Here is a 16447-nt window from a genome sequence, read left to right as displayed (position 1 = left end):
CTCGTACCACAGTCCTTGTTTGATGTCTAGCCTTGCCTTGTCTTGCGCCTTTAGTTTGCCCTGGTTTTCCTCCCTTGTGGAGCGCCTTTTGTTGTCCCTGTTTTTGAGTGCCCTTTTTTGTATCTCCCGTGTGGAGCTCTTTTTGTTCAGCCTTTTTTCCCTCTTTAAGAGGCGTTTTGGTTTTCGTGTTATTAAAGCTGCAGCCTTGTTGGCCAACTTTACATCTGCGTCTGAGTCCTACCTCCTCACGTCGTGTCAGTACACTTCGGCCAGCATGGACTCAGCAGATAAGTTGGAGGCTGCGCTGCGGAGGCAGGCCACTCGCTTGTCACACCTGGAGGAGGTCCAGCAAGCCATGGCCACCCGGATAGGTGAACTTGCTGGACAGGTGCAGGGGCTGATGAGCCACCTGCAACACTCCACGCTACCCGCCACGAGACAGGAAACCACCGCTGAACCACCGACCACAACTCCAGCATTGGCCGGAGTAGGTCTGAGACTGGCTCCCCCGGAGCGTTATTCAGGAGTACCAGGACACTGCCAGGCATTCCTGACTGAATGCGATATTCATTTTGAACTTTCACCACAGGCCTTTCCTACAGACCGTTCCCGCGTGGCCTTCATGATCTCGCACCTGACTGGACGAGCCAGGGACTGGGCCACCGCGGAATGGGCACGAAACTCCCCGACCTGCTCAACCGCAGCCGGGTTTTGCATGACTCTCCGCCAAGTTTTCGATCCAGTCAACATGGATCGAGAGAAGACGCGAGAACTCAGCTATCTCAGACAAGGCAGAGAATCGGTCAATGATTATGCCATCCGATTCCGAACTCTAGCAGCCAAGAGTGGCTGGAACGACACAGCTCTCTATGATCACTTTTTAAAGGGACTCACAACCTCAATGCAGGAACTCTTGCTTCCTAGTGACTTACCCGGCGACCTGGACTCGTTGATTTCGCTTGCCATCCGCACTGATCATCGGAGGCGGGAGCTCAAGCAGAGCAGCGGACTCCAAGGGATACCCGGTTCTGGACCCCTCCAGCATCCACTGGCAAGTGAGACTCCACGATATGCATTTCCCCAGTCATCCTCCGCGAGGGAGGTCAGTGGGAATGACGAGGAACCCATGCAGCTTGGTCGGGCCCAGTTAACCACAGAGGAGCGACAGCGTCGCCGCCAAGAAGGCCGCTGCTACTACTGTGGTGAACTTGGTCATCGGGTTGGAACTTGCACCGTGAAGAGAGGTTCACCGGTGAGTTTCCCGTCACCCCGACCTGCTAAGACACAAAGAATCACGCAAGCCCAGATACGCCACCATGCTATGACCATTGACATGCCAGCACTCATCGACTCCGGTTCCGACGAGAGCCTCATGGACTGGGGCCTCGTTAAGCAAGTACGAGCCACCACCGCACCCCTTCCCCGGATCATCCAGGCCAGAGCCCTGAATGGCAAGGAGCTCTTCAGCATCACCCACGTCACCGAACCCCTGGAAGTACGAATTGGACAACATATCGAAAATCTCCGTTTCCACGTAATCCAAGCTTCGTCTCCCACTTTGGTTCTGGGATATCCTTGGCTACGTCAACACAACCCCCGAATCGACTGGAACTCCGGGAAGGTACTGGAATGGGGAAATGATTGTAAGGATCACGTTTTGGACCAATCAGCGACCAGTGCATCCTCAGCCGCAGTCAACATGGTCACCCTTGAGTCTCTCGCTCCCGAGCCTCGCCGGGCGCCGCCTCAAGCCCCCGAGCCTCGCCGGGCGCAGCTCGAAGACCTTACGCCATGCCAAGTCTCTGCATCATGTCACGCCAAGTCTCTGCATCAAGTCACGCCAGGTCTCTGCATCACGCCGACCAAGCCAAAGCCGACCAAGCCAAAGCCGACCAAGCCAAAGCCGACCAAGCCAAAGCCGACCAAGCCAAAGGCGACCAAGCCAAAGCCGTCCACGCCAAAGTCTACCACACCACGCCAGATCGGCCAAGCCTGCCACGCCTCGCCAAGCCTGCCACGACTCGCCAAGCCTGCCACGCCAAGTCTGCCACGCCTGCCAAGTCTGCCACGCCTGCCAAGCCTGCCACGCCTCGTCAAATCTGCCAAGCCTGCCACGCCAAGTCTGCCACGTCTGCCACGCCTCGCCAAGTCTGCCAGGTCTACCAAGTCAAAACTATCCACGGGATCCCCTTGGTACTTTCCAAACCTGATCCTGCGCTAGGAAAAGGTCTTCGGAACGGTCCCGACGGGACTCTCGTCTGGCGTCATGGACGCCCTCCTGAACTGCCATTTTGTCTGGGACGGATGGGTGGGTCGTGTTCCCACCTCCGTGCCCCCTTCCACCCGCCCTTGTTTTTGGACTCCTTGCTGAAAGGCCGTCAAGGGCCGGCCATTGAGGGGGGGGTACTGTCACGCCGCCACCAGAGTGGCGGTTCATGCTTTTGTTTTTACAGTCATGTTCCTGTTTTATTTTGATAGTCCGGACTCCACTCTCACCCCAGGTCACTTACCCTTCCTGCAGCTCAATGATTACCGGTCCACGCCCATGATCAGCGCCACCTGTTCCCAATCAACCCGGACATAAAAGCCACCTGATTCCTCCCCTCTGTGCCGAAGTGTCACATATCTCAGTGCATGGAAGCGTCCTCTCAGTCCTCGTACCACAGTCCTTGTTTGATGTCTAGCCTTGCCTTGTCTTGCGCCTTTAGTTTGCCCTGGTTTTCCTCCCTTGTGGAGCGCCTTTTGTTGTCCCTGTTTTTGAGTGCCCTTTTTTGTATCTCCCGTGTGGAGCTCTTTTTGTTCAGCCTTTTTTCCCTCTTTAAGAGGCGTTTTGGTTTTCGTGTTATTAAAGCTGCAGCCTTGTTGGCCAACTTTACATCTGCGTCTGAGTCCTACCTCCTCACGTCGTGTCAAGAAGGGGGCAAAGTAAATGTGCAAAAATGGGCCAACATTGGACATTCAAATATTCATACCTCACTTCCTGTCTATTTTAGGGTACACATATCAAAGAGGTTTTTGTTCATCTGGATTTGCTACAGGTGCAACAAAATTTCATAGCCATAGGACAATAGTAGCGGGACAGGGATCCGTTCAACCTATGTAGGGGGCGCTACATGCCCATTTTTCTGTTGTCATGTATGGCGAGTGGCGACTTTAAAATATCACATTTTTTGCCAAGCCCGATGTGTGTGTAAAGTGAGTTTTCGTTGTTGTTTACTGTCTCAAAAATGCGATAGTTTGTGGAGAAGAAGAAGAATAATAAATAAGAATAATTCCTACAAAAACAATAGGGCACCACCGCCGCCGCTGCCCAGGCCCTAATAACATAACCTAAAACATTAACACCAATACAATACAATCACAACAAATCAACATTCTTCCATTCCTACATACACTTTGATGTTGGAAGCAGTTATAGATGAAAGAGGACACAATCAGTCTCCTTTCAGTAGTTGATTAGACATGATCTCAACGTGCATGACGTCACACACGTCTGCTACAAGCTAAGTTTGCTTATAAGCTAGCACATGTAAGGCTCATATGTAATTTTTCTAACAACTCGAACACATCGTCTGTTCCTAGCATTACAGGTAATGTTTGTTTTGTTTTTCTCTAAATTACCCCTTACCATGGCTCCAAAGAAATGCTCCCAAACCGTGAGTGCTGTAATTTCTGCTTTTATTGCCTAAAGCTTTAACACTCGCACTACTAGAATTCTAAAACAACTAGATCTCCCATTTTGACGGCTTGCCCTCTCGCTTAATAATAATAATAATAGTAATCGCCTAATATGGTTATTACTCGCTGTTTTGAATAGCTAATAAAGCCCCTCTCTTGCTTTTCTGTGGAAAACGGGTGTATTTCGATTATCAGGCTTGTACTGCCAAAAATGTCATGACTCCATAACATCTAGGAGCACATTTTTTACTTTAAGTTTTTACTCTACCTTGAGCTGGACATGTAAATTTCCCAGAGGGAGCCATCCCAAAGGGATCAATAAAGTCAAGTCTAAGTCTTAGTCCAAGTATACACGGCTCCTTTTAGCGGGGGTGGGCTGGTCTTATTATTATTATTATTATTATTATTATGTTTGTTTTTTGTGTTTCTGTAAAGCGCATTGTGACAGCTCAGGCTGTTTGAAAGCGCTACATAAATAAAGTTGAGTTGAGTTGGACTTGCTGTCTGAAACTGCCGAGCGATTCAGCAACCACTCATTGTGATTCGTCAGACTGTCAGCTTCTGAGAATTTAGCTGTGTAGTTTCCTCTCTAGTGTAGTTTTTTTTTTTTTTTTTTTTTTTTTTTTTCCCCCCCAACATGATGATCTAGCTTGTATCCAAAACCAAATGCCTCCGCGTTGAATGGTCGTTGCTACAGAAGCCCAGCGGTGACAACTATGGAAGCCCAGCGGCGCAATCCCGCGGTCTTAGCAATGTGAAAAATATACATTGAAATGAATACAGCAGTCAAATAGACGGGTGTGGAGGGAAAGTAGTAATTACTCCTAAATATTTTTCTATTTTGAATACAATAAAATGCACAGTAATGATATATACAGAGAGAGAAAAGTCAAAAGGCCCGGAAAATTGTTGATCTATGTCAACAGAGTAACAACAAATCTAATTTTGAGAACAGTCAAAATGACGGCTCTGGGAGATCTAGTGTTTAAGGGTACCAAAACCACATGATTTATATACCTAGGCTTGCCACTCTTTGGCACCCTTGCACCGGGCTGCAAGCAGTGCAGTCTTGTTTGAAAATAAATGTGGCTTTAAACTCTGAATAAATGACATGCAGGCGTATCCGTGTTGCATCTCACCTCTTCCTCAATCACTCCAGTGTGTTCCTGTTAAAAAGCTCAGCAGGTGGCTGACTACAGGAAGAGAGTGCCAACAGGAGCATAGGAATGCTAGAGGGATGTCATGGAGGGGGTGTTGCTGACGTCGGGTGAGGTTTCATTGGCACAACGGCATGTAGCAGACTGATAAGGCTGGATGTTGGGGGTGCTTCTTCATTTTCATCAAAGCGATCCGTGGGACTTCAAAGATCAAGAAGCGTAGTGAAGTCAAATATTTGAACCTGCAAGAAAAGCAATGAATAAATAAAAAATGTGTAGGATGGAAGGAATAGTGTCGGATCTACAGTATGGCTCATGTAAAACAGTAAAGGGGAACTAGTGATGGATGCTGACTGACATTTTATCTGTTGAGAGCAACTGAGCTTCTTGTCTTAGACCAGGAGGGGCGCGCTGACCTCCACTCCTTCTCATTAATTAGTCATTCGCAGAAACAATGTGGGAGTGGATGGACCGCTTCATGCCAGAGCAAGCGCGGGTATGCTTTAGTCAACCATGATGACAATAGCTGGGATTTTTTTTTTCTTCTGGTTCTTCCGGTTCTAGTTCTGGTTGGTTGGTCTTCTGCTTAGAGCTAGCTCCGTTTGGTGTGTTTCCTATTCTAGTTCTAAGTGGTTAACAGTTCAGCTTCTTGCTCCAGTAGGTTGTTTTCTGATTCTGTTTTCCAACTGCTGGTTGGTCTTCAATGTCAGCAGAGATAAACTGGAATGAGACAATAGGCACTATAGAAGGTGAATGGAATGATGGATGTTAAAATGTACTAATTAACTATATTATGGTGCTTTTGTTTATTATTATTATTATTATTATTGTACTAAAGAGTTGCTGGACACATTTTATATGCTTGTCTACATTAAACATAAATTTCAGTTTTGGAGAAGCAGTATTGTTTGCTGCCAAATTTTGTAAAGAATGCTTTATACATGCCTCCCTTTATAGAAAAAAAAAAAAAAAAAAGAAGCTAAAGTGGCCTTCACAGAGGTGGGCAATTAGAACAAATTTGAACATTTTACCAACCTTCCGATCAAATTCAGCAAAGGTCAGATTTTCTCAGCTGTCCCCTAAAGATTTTCCTAAACGAGTATCTTGTGATGTGGGGTTTAAGAGTGATTTTTTTTTCATCCCTGATCAGCTGAGAAAACAGTACGACCAACAATTGATAGTGTTGAACCACTAAATTATTATTTATGCTTAAAAATCCTTGTGTGGTCAACACATAGTTCATCCAAAGCTACGAACTCTTGTCATTGTGACATGAACCTGAAGCTTGCACAGTTGCCAGACGCAACTAGAGGAGCAAATGTTTGTGGTGAATGTTTGTATAACGTGTCACACAAGTCAGTCACCACACACACACAAACTCAGCTCAACACCATAATATGAAACTGTGAATATGTTTGGTTACTTTAAGCTGAAGTGATCAGTGCAAATGTAAAGTTTGGAGGGTTTAGTTGAAAAAGAAGTCCAGACTGTGACTGAATTATGTAAAGTGCTTTTTGGTATGATTGAGAAGTTACCAACAGAAAGTGCCAAATATGTTGCTAGACAATTGAAATTAAGGCACTCCACTTGTTACTTAAAGATTAATTAACGCAACATCAAAGAATTGTTTTTTTTTTCATATATTGTTGTACTCTCTCTCTCGCTCTCTTTCTCTCACTCTGTAATATTTCATTCATAATGATTTTTTCAGTCAGACTATTTGCATTTTTTCCCCCCATATATTTTGTGGCAGCAAGCAGCTGCCCCTTAAATAAACATCTACGGAAGACCCTTCCCCTACATGTTTCCCCTTACAACCACCATACAACCTCCATGAACCCTCTGAGTCATCAGTGATTGGCTGGAGGGCTGCCAGAAGAGTCCAATCAGAGCATCTTACTTCAATCATTTCTGAGCCCTCCCCCACTGCTGAATGGTCTTGGACGTTTGACTTGGGGTGCAAGACTTTACCTGATGCTCATTGTCATCTGTCACAATGCAGCTTTAGGGATGGCAAATCAACACAATGTGTTGATCTAATTTTATGCATTATATTAAAGACAGTACATAACGCATCGTAAACTACCATTTGTATGGATTAGATGATGCCTGGGTGGGGCCTGTGGTGTTCATCTATTTAAAAATATCCTCTGAAGCAAGTGGATGCAGGTCAGCATTTTTTACTGATCCGAGTCACATGTGTGCGTGTTCGTGTGCATGTGTATATTCCTGATTGTTTAATGCAGGTTAATCCTACATGAATGTGTACAACACTGTACGTCTTCCAGGTTCAAAGGTAAAAGTGTTTGAAGGGCTGTCTGTGGTTTCAAAATAGACACAGCAGGCTGTGAGTTTATTCATGTTTTCTAGGTCAGGTACTTTTAGCTTTGGACAAATATAGACAAATGTGCTGACAACTCATTTAGTAAATCACCTTTCTATCTTCCCTAACTTAAACTACAGGAAAGCCCTATAGTGAAATAATAAAACAAAACTTAGATTGATTTTATATAGATTGATGTTTTGAACAAAAAAAATGCCCGGGTACTTTTTGTTGTTAATTACATTTAAACATAATGGGGAAAAAAACAAACAAAAAAACTCCATGAATGCAAGCCTGCACTTCCAACTGTGGATGTTAATGGTCCAGAGCTGAAGTGAATCTTAATGATTGGTGGGAGGCTTGTTTTACTATTACTATTGTTTATCAACATTTTTCAATATTTTCCAAATTTAAAACTTTATGTTGCAGCAAAATTATTTTTTAATAAAACATACCACTTTGTTTTGTTGTTTCAGTTCACAAGTACTGTACTCTTGTTATAATAAAGATGCACACACAAAAAACGTTTTTGTTTTTGTTGTTGTTTCTTATTTTTAATAGCAACTGCATCAATTTAAATTAACACAGTCTTCTGTTAGAAAAATATTGGGCGGTAACATTGATCTTGATTATTACTTTATTATTATTCCAAAATAGTTGTACTTTTAGAAAATATTTTCCTGAAGACCATTCCACAAAACCACTTGTGGGAGCATTATGTTGTTGAAATTTCAATTCCCTTTTCAAATAATCTCTCTGTAAAGTTCTCTGTAAATATATATATATATATATATATATATATATATATATATATATATATATATATATATATATATATATATATATATTTTTTTTTTTTATGTTGCCTGGAAGCATTTTATAATTATAAATTATTTGTCCAGTGTTAAAATCTACCAGATCCATCCATCCATCCATTTTCTAAACCGCTTGTTTCTTACAAGAGTCGCGGGGGGTGCTGGAGCCTATCTCAGCTGGCTATGGGCAGTAGGCGGGGTACACCCTGGACCGGTTGCCAGCCAATCGCAGGGCAATCTACCAGATCCCTCAACTTTAATGTGCATACAAAGAGTTTATTTGAGTGTTTAATGAATCCTACATGATACATTATTCTTATGGCTTCTTCTGTAGTAATAATAATAATAATAATAATAATAATAATAATAATAATAATAATAATATCAACACAGCATTTGTGACCATCTCTAGCTCTCTCACACACAGATTGTACAAAAAGAATTCAGTTTGAATCCGATCCATACAGTAGCATGTGTGCATCAACATCAGCAGGGCCTCACTATTGTGTAATTCTCTTACACAAGCCAGGGGATGTGATTTGAAAGCTGTAAGCCAACCTAATACATTGGGCGTTGTTATACAACAGGCATTTTATGAGCACCATTTCAAATGTATGACATTTTGAGTAGAGTGTCGGGGTGGTGAGGGGTTTTGGGAGGGGGCGTTGACCATTTTCTTTGGATGCAACTTTTTTCCAAATGATATGAATGGCAATATAAGTAATAGATTTATAAAAAGAGATTTAAAAAGCAGGTGAGGTCTGCTTGGATTTAACTCCTTTCACTGAAGTGGTTTCTTGCTAAATTTTGACAATTTAACAAGACATCACCTGCTACTTTAAGATCTACCGTCGAGAGTTTTTACAGCACACCTTGGGATGTTACAGGAAGGGAAAATTGATCAAATGAGGACATTCGCAGTCCACAATTACTTGTGCGGCACGTCCTTGCATCTCGACACACACCTTATATAACTTTATTTTCTAGTAAGCTGAACAGTGACATTATTAGCCAGATCTTATGTAAGCAGTCTTATGCAAGCAGCTGTGTTCACACCCCCCCTTAATCATTTCTTTTATTTCACTCCCCCCTTTCTCCTTCATGCTGTCACCTTGTTTGCTCAGAAGCTACACAACTCTTTATTTTAACACTTCAATAAGTAAATTAAGTAGCAACATCCTTCAACTACAGTGTGGCATCTTGATGTTAACAATGTTGAACAGGAATCAATGTTTCTGTGATTTAGAAAGCAATATGTAACATCAGATTGTTACCTAATAGACAAGCATTATAAAATGATATAGAACGATAACGATGTATTGCGCTCCCTCCCCGTCAAGTCAGTGAAATTTTACAACGAAAGGTAGAAATGATTACATTCCAGCTATTATGTTAGATAATTCCTAAACAGAGAGCTGTATTTATTTGGTTTTAATAGCCAAATATTGACGAAACAACAATGTGTCTTCTGGAAGACCTTTTAAGTTTGATTTCACGCAATGTACAATCTAATTGTTATCCGTTTATTGAATTGCAGCCAAATGGGATTTAACAGCCTCAACCCAACTTTTCATCTTAAAGTGAGCGTTCATTGTCAACTTGTAGTGTTGAAAAAAAAGCCATCTATTTGTGGTCCTCTGGCACCTCCCCCACTTTCCCATGGCTGCGTGTTTTTTTAGGACAGCAGACAGACAGGCCAGACTGTCCCTCCCTCACCCCAGCTCCATCAAAAACCCGCCTCTTATTCTCTGTAGTCATTCTACTGTGACCTCATACACATTAGATTTCTGTCTGACCCCACAAAACTCAAGGCTGAACCCTAAAGTCCTTGGACGACCTAATTCACATGATTCAGAAAACTTTATTTATCCCCAATGGCCCACTAGAGAAGCTTTACGGCAGCAGGGTGCTATTAGTGGTTAGCACTTCGGCCTCACATTCGAGGTTCCAGTTTTGACACTGAGCTCAGGCTTTCCTGTTTGGAGTGTGAATGTTCTCCCCTGGCATCCTGGCTTCCTCCCATGTTCCAAAAACATGCATGTTAACGTTAATTGGAGACTCTAGACTCTTGTCCATATATATGTGAATGTTAGTATGTGCCCTGCGATTGGCTGATGATCAGTCCAACCCTGCCTCTTGTGTAGAGTCAGCTGGGATAGGCTCCAGTTCCTTCGTGATCCTAATGAGGAAAAAGAGGAAACAACATGGGTGGATGGTAAGTTTGAGTATGTTTTCATTTTATGGTTGGAATACAGTTTAAACTGCCATGTTTATTATGGGGCCTTTTTCAGACATGTCTTTCTTTAGGCTCCGACTGGCTTTTTTGGTCTTTGTCTGGGAGCATGTGAATGTCTATTGATGCTTTACAATATTTATTTCAAACACTGATTTTTTTTGCCCTTTTGTTTTAATCAAGGGGAAAAAAAAGAGGGTTGGGACCAAAGGGTGGCAGTTTTAATGATGAATTATGAGCTGTAGGAAAGCTGCCAGTCCTATCATTTTGAACTTCCCCCAAACCCTCAACACATTTTAAAATGTCTCCATCCATGTACTGTAATGCCGTTGATCCAGTTGTCATTCTGTGGTTTAATAAGGTCGTACCTGGTCCTTATCATCTTTTATCATCTATCATCTTATTCTAGAACGCATGTCCTCATTAGAGTGAACTGACTAACTGTCTTTCCCGCAGCTGATTTTGGGTGGTAGGCCAGGGTCACCCTGGACTGGTTGCCAGCCAAAGGCAGGGTATCATTGTTTATAGTAAACAATAATCAATTTTGTCTTCATTAATACCACATAATAAGGCATCTAATTTTATAACATTCATAAAAGTCATACAAGTGTAAAATGTATACAATACACTTAGTTTGAATTTCAGGCTTCTAACTTTATAAAACGTTTTTCTTTTGGATTTAGAGTTACCAAAAAGCCACACAATGTTAAAGAAAAAGAAAGGTCACACAAAACATACTTGGGTTTCCTGCAATAATAATAATAATAATAATAATAACAATAATAATGATAATAATAATAATGATGATGATAATAATAAAAATAATAATAATAATAATAATAATAATAATAATAATAATAATAATAATAATAGGTTGATTGAACACTCTAAACTGTCCCTAGGTGTGTGTGTGAGTGGTTGTTCGTCTATGTGTGCCCTGGATTGGCTGGCAACCGGTTCAGGGTGTACCCCGCCTACTGCCCAAAGCCAGCTGGGATAGGTTCCAGCACCCCCGCGAGCCTTGTGAGGAAAAGCAGCTAAGAAAATGGATGAATGGATGGACGTTGTGTTGACTGATGTTAATTAATGCCAACAAAATAGCACCTAATAAGTCTCTTATGTTTCACAAGATGGGAGAATACAGAAAACATTCCTCTATGCACAATTTCTCTAAATCCCCCAGTGACCTTGGTCCTCTGCACTCTCCTATTCAGATCAGATCAGTCCACAGGTTTTCAGTGGGGTTGATATCTGGTGACTGTGATGACCATGGAAGGAGTTTGATTGTGAGTCTGGTGAACCATTTCTACAATTTTCAGTATGAGCATATACTTCCGAAATAATTACATTTATTGTAAGACTTTTAACACATCATCTGAGCACGAATTAAAGGAACAGATTGTGGTCATAAATAGAGGTTCACTTAAACTGCTTTATATTTTATTTTTTTGAATGGAGGAAGCCTGTATATTCCGCAAAAACCCACATGCATGAGGAGAGATGGAGGGAGGAAGGCTTGAGATCGGAACCGCAAACCTCGACCACTAATCCACAGTGCTGCCCACATTTGATTCAGCCTGGGATTTTCACTTGTCAGATGACAACACCATTGTTACAAATATTGTACACATACCCCATCACTTACTTGCAATGCAAAGCATATCCCGTCATCATTCCTGTTGATTCAAAGGGATCTGGAATGTCGAGTTTGTTAGGCTTCATCATGAGGGTGGATAAAAAATAAATAAATAAATAAAATAAATTTTACCAACAGTCAAATTCCCAGTTATGTAATTGGTTGTGTAATGTAATGTGAGGTAAGTTGGCAGGTGATTTTTTTTTTTTTAAAAGGATAGCTGAAGTACTGTAGATAAAAGAAGTCTCTATTAGTACTAGTATCTGTTAGTATTATATGATGTTGTCTGTAGATATCCATCCAGCCATCCATTTTCTTAACCGCTGGCTCCTCACAAGGGTCACGGGGGTGCTGGAGCCTATCCCAGCTGGCTTCGGGCAGTAGGCGGCGTACATCCTGAACTGGTTGCCAACCAATTGCAGTGTCTGTAGATAATTTGGTTTAATTTTTGTCATGCTTTTCAATATTCAAATCACTGAAAGTGATGGGCCAACATGTGTTTTTTGTGTTTTTTTTTCATGTATTCACTACAGGATGAATGTACTTTATTTTCCCTTCTCTGTCGGGTGTTTTATCAGATGTCTTGATTTCTAACAAGCAGCCACACAAACACAACTTGACGACGAGAATTTCAGCTGTTGAAATGCAGTTTCAGGTGTCACATCTTAAGAGCATCAGCCATATTTCTACATTGCCATTGTAGAGGCAAAAAGCACATTCCTCAGTAAAGAGGTAAAAGGGTTGTTTTCTTCCTATGTAGTCTTCTTGAGTGCCCCATATTTTTTTTTTCCTCATATCTGTATATGAGCATAATGTCATGGCTTTCTTTGCTGTAAACCAAAGATTCCAACCACACTATTGAGAAAAGCCTGAGAGAGTCATTATCCTTCAGCTGAGAGAGCTTTTAAAGTGCCCAAGAAACTCTTGAGAGCACCTCGCCTCCATTATTATCTCATCTGTGCTCAATCACTGGCCAGATCGTGAGCAGAAATCTGTTCGGCATATTTGATAGATGGATGGATGGTTACAAACAGACAACCAATCACACGCTGCCTTCTTTCAGGCGTCTTGCGGCAATGCTGAGGTAGCACAACAGGATGTCCGATGAAGAGGAGCAGCAGCATCGGATTTGGAGCAAAGGCCAGCTCGAAATCTGCTACTTCACTGACGAAGAGGCAGAAGATGATGGAGATGATGATGAAGACGACGAGATGCCTGGTGAGTACAAGTGATTACTGTCATTTTCAACTTATCTAAACTGGTAGCCAAGTAATATGAAAGCTTTACAAATAGCGAAAAGACACCATTGAAGAGATGCTAGTTCACTTCCTGTGTAATGTTAATAATAGTAATAGGAAAAAATTATTCCAGGGTCAAACTGAACACAGACTACACACTTGAATACCATTTCAAACTCATCTTATTTTACTGTTGAAAATAAATAACTCACAGACTAACTTTGAAAAATATGCACCTGAATTGCAAGGATGCTGGCGTTTATGTTGCTGTGTTTCAACCTGTGAAAATAACACAAGAACAACCTTAGCAACAAGTTTCAAGTTACATGGGAACCAAGCACCCGCAAAGCACACCTGAGAACCCACATGAAATGTACGCAAGTCACCATAGTTCAGCAAATCTTCCTATCAGTTTGATGGATCTATTTGGATGCTGGTGAGCAGACCTCGACTTTGCTGCCATCCCAAAGAAACTCTCTGAACTCCTCTTACTGTGCGTTACGTAAATCAATGAATCATCCATTGGTTCTATTAGATGAGTCATGTTTATGTTCAGGCCTCTTAATAGCTGAAGAAAACCTTGTTGCGGTTCATCCAGTCTGTTGGATGTGATGCATCATGCAAGACAGACCTGTTTTGTTTTTGTTCTTTTGGAGCCATATTTTTTCTCAACGATTTTCGTTGAATTTTGAATCTTACAAGCTCAAGAGCGTTTGACTTTAGAGGTTCTTTTGCATCTAACTGAATCCTGTATCTTCATTTATTAAGAATCAAAAGAAGTTTTCATCTTTACATTTAATTCCAATTACACTTTACTCTGGTAAATGGTACTTCATTTATATAGCATTTTCCCTCATCTAAGGCTCTCAAAGCGCTTTACACTTTGACTGCTGACGACATGGCATCAGGAGCAACTGTGGGTTCAGTATCTTACTCAAGGATGCTTTGACATAGTCAGACTGGCCTGGAATCAAATCTACGCACGCAGGGTCGGGAGACGACCACTCTACACCACCCCGCCCCACAACAGCAACTAGATGTATCGTTATTGAAATGTTTGACAGTGCGCTGGAAAATTGGAAAGTTTCTCCTTCACTGGAAATGAGAATGTAGTCAATTTAACACGCAAGTTAGTGCTATTATTGTTACACCCAACCCATCCCAACACTTAAGGAAATTTAACTGGAAATTTCACACTGGTCGATTTGGTGTGTAAGTGTTCAAATACATTAAAGCCGTCTTGACACTCTTGACGAATTGGCACGACTCGCGAACTAGCCTTGAAGTGACGTGAAGTGTACATAAACCCGTCATGACTGCGTGCCATGTCGGGGCAACAATTTTGAAATGTTCAAAATTTTTGTCACGACAAAATTTCGCAACCGGGTCGTGAACTATGCGAAAACTGTTCGTGAACTCGTCAGGACGATGCGGGCAGAAGAATACGAGAAGACGATCAAACTTGACTATACTACAGGAAGTAAAAGTCGTAACAAGGTTTTCGCAGGTGAACCTGCGGACGGATCATTACCGGAGAGAGAGAGCGAATGAGCCTGCACGGGCGGAGGCACCTTCGAACGAGAGGCAGGGGGCGCGCGGCCGCGGATGAGTCGGACGCTCGCGGGAGATCCGACCGCCCGACCACGGCGGCCCGGAGCCTCGGGGTCGTGGGGAGGCAGCTGGGCCGGCCGGCTCGGTTTGCGCTCCACCCCTTCCCCACGTCCACTCAACCTTGGTTCCGGCCCGGGGACACCCCCCTGCCGGTGACGGCGTGGCCCAGCCACCTCTGAACCCAACAGCCGACGGTTACGCAACTGGGTTGGGGAGGCCCCCTTTTAAAATGGCGTGCCCAAGTCGGCACAACACCGTCCGAATTGCGCAAACTCGTCCTGCAAATGCGTAAACTATGCACAAACTATGCGTGAACTCGTCGTACCAGTTCCTGTCAATGTGGACACGAATGGTCACGCATTCGTGAATTCGTCGTGAACTATGCGTGAACTAGTCCCAGTTCCTGCCCCAAAATGACACGACTTGCCACGACAGAATCGTGCCCAAAAGTCGTGCAAGTGTCAGGCCGCCTTTACATGTGTTTAGAAAGTATGTTTTAATAATTTTAAGTGTGTTTGAAGAGTGTGAGATAAATGTTTTTATGATCTCTTATGTCTCCACATTTTAACATATACCTATATAGCTGATGAACAGAGGTTCATATTCTGTTACTTTATATTCCTTGTCCAGATTGGCCCCCAAGCAACTGTAGAAATGTGACAGAAGCATTAATCATGTAACAAAAAAAAAAGGTTGGACTTGTATTTTGACACTTCTTGCTTATAAAACATTTTACCTCAGCAGTTGTGCAACACTTTGCATAACTGACCCTGCAAGTGAGTGTAGAGGTGGCTGAGGCCTAGATGCTGTACAAGTCACTTTCGGGATATGAAGTTGCTGGTGCCATTCTAACTTGAAATCAAGGTGTATGTTAATGGCTCACCGTTGTTGTTTACAAGGTGCCCTATGAGCAAAGTGCAGCACATTTAGTTCCCTCAATTTGGAGGGCAAGCGATGACTAGCTGCCGCGGTGTTAGAAGGCTCCCTCACTGGTGCCACTGGTGGTTTGTGCTCACTGGGCCAGTTTGATCCTTGAGCAATGCCAATTTGATATTGTGCTTGGCGGTTTTCCAAAAATAATCACTGTTATGAAAACATAAATCAATAATTGAGAAGGAAAACAACAGAAAGGCTTTGTGTCATTGGACATCATTTGATTTTTTTTGTTGTCAATTTTGTGTGAAGTAAACCTTCTCATAAAAATTTGTATTAACTATTTTTTCAGTAACATTCTATTAGCAGCCTTTGCTATTTCCTTCTCGTTCTCTTTTTTAATGTAATGGGGAAACACTGTTGATGCTGCACATGAGGATGTTTCAGGGCAATCGATGCTCAAGAGAGTTAGCATGTTTTGAGATCTCATTTACATTTTCCCCCTTGTTGACATCGCACATCTATTTTCCTCTTGTGACATCATCGCCACCCGCTATCGTCTCTTGCGTCTGTCCTGCTGCTGTCATGACAACTCACCAGGACGCCACCGCCCCCAATCAAAATTCTCCTCCTTGGTTTGACATTCCATTTTATTCTCCTTTTAGTCCTTTAACTTTGATGAAAATATTTCTCATCCTCAACATATTATTCTTGAATGTTTCTCTCTATTATTGTTTTAAACAATGAATGGTCTATTTTAATTTCAATCCATATGACAAACACAATATACGATGAGAACAGTAAAAAAAATAATGGTGACAAAAATTAAGTTTCTAATCATTGTAAGGCAATCAGAAAAAATGGATAGACAGATATATATACA

The sequence above is a fragment of the Festucalex cinctus genome, chromosome 2 (assembly GCF_051991245.1).
Source record: "Festucalex cinctus isolate MCC-2025b chromosome 2, RoL_Fcin_1.0, whole genome shotgun sequence".
Classification (NCBI taxonomy): Eukaryota; Metazoa; Chordata; class Actinopteri; order Syngnathiformes; family Syngnathidae; genus Festucalex; species Festucalex cinctus.
The sequence above is the reverse complement of the archived record's forward strand: the minus strand, read 5'-3'. Positions refer to the sequence as shown.